General features: G+C 43.3%; 1 pseudogene; it reads left to right on the forward strand.

Annotated features, from left to right (window-relative positions):
* Window positions 1–565: 565 nt before the first annotated feature.
* Window positions 566–1122, forward strand: LOC102822416 (annotated as a pseudogene).
* Window positions 1123–1612: the final 490 nt, after the last annotated feature.

A 1612-nucleotide genomic window follows, 5' to 3' on the forward strand; every position in this document is an offset into this window, starting at 1 on the left:
GGTTGTTTTTTCTTCTTGTTATTGACTTCTAGTTTGACTCCATTATTGTCATAGAAAATAATTTATCTGATTTCAATCTTAAATTTATCAAGATCTGACATGTGGTGTATTTTAGAGTAGAAAGCATATTGTGCTGTTGGGCAAAGTGCTCTGTATATATATAGTTTATTTAGTGTCATTCATTAAAGAATACCTGTTTTCTTGTTGGTATTCTTTCTAGAAGTTCTATCCAATAATAAAAAGTGGTGTGTGTACTGAAGTCTCTATTAATGTAGCACTATTTTCCCCAATTTTATCAGTGTTTGCTTTATAATTTATGTACTCCAATATTTTGTGCATGTTTATTTCTAATTGTTTAATCTTTTTGATGGATTGATGCTTTTATCACAAGGAAGGAAGTAAATTTCATGGGAAAATTCCATTACCCTTTAATCCCATTTTTATATGAACCTTTTGAAGCCCCCTTCATATAATGTCTGCCTTTATCTCTTCCAACAGATTTTGTCTTAAAAAATCTATACTTTGTCTGATATTAAAATTGCTATCCCAGTTTTTTTTGGGGGGAATGGAATACTGTAAAACAGGCTCACTCTGTTCCCTGGAGGTGTCGATCACTTGCCTTTCAGACCTCCTGGAGGTGGACAAGGATGAAGCCCAGACAGAATTGGATGAGTATTTTACAACAAAACTTATCTATGAAGTTGTGGATAATAGCAGCAACTGGGCAGTGTGTGGAAAGAGCTCCGGGGTTTTGTCTATGCTAGTGGCCGCACAGGCCACCCACCGCGTCCACATGGAAGTGATGCCCGTTTGTGGGACACCTGCCCTTCCCTGACACCAAGCTGTTTAAATACCTCCCCCACTACTTGGCCCACTCCTCACAGCTGGATGCCAATAGCTGGATAGCGAATGACAGCCTGTCGGTGGGCAAGCACATGGATGATACGGTGGATCAAGAGCCGAGGTAGTGTACACTTGACTGCCAACTCCGAGCACAGAGGCCTGCCTATGCCCCAGCTCCAGGCCTTCCCACCTGTCCAGGTCTTCAACTCTAGCAGTGACATGCAGGTCTTTGTCATCCTGAGCAAGGAAGACCATGTCCTGGAGGTCAGTGTCACATGACCACGACTAGGCTTACAGAGCAAATGTCCAGATGGAGGTAAATGCACTTTAAAAAGAAGCAGGACTTGACTGCTCTGCATTTTAACATTCTGCTCTAGACTCGGTGACTCAGTGTGGCCCTGGCATGATCAGTGTACAGAGGCTTTCAGTGTATAGTGCACCTGGTATGACCGATTGAGTTGTCCTTTTCATGTCTATGTGGTATGAAATTCCATGCTTTTTCATCCCCTAGCCCTGGAATGGTATCCCGCTGGGTCTCCTAGAGTCAGCCTTCCACACATTAAACATTCGCTTCACATGGACGTTTTTACAATCGAACTCCCCAAACTGAGCAGCTCACTCTGCCCTTCAGGTAGACATCCAATAGGCCTCCCAGGCTTATCAAGGAGACACGTGTGCCTTCTGGTCACATGCTGCCCCGTTTCTGAACTGGGGTGGATTAATGAATCCTGGACCCCAGGTCATCTAACTCTGCTTTCAATCAGAACAC

Source organism: Chrysochloris asiatica, unplaced genomic scaffold (genome assembly GCF_000296735.1).
Source record: "Chrysochloris asiatica unplaced genomic scaffold, ChrAsi1.0 scaffold00315, whole genome shotgun sequence".
Taxonomy (NCBI): Eukaryota; Metazoa; Chordata; class Mammalia; order Afrosoricida; family Chrysochloridae; genus Chrysochloris; species Chrysochloris asiatica.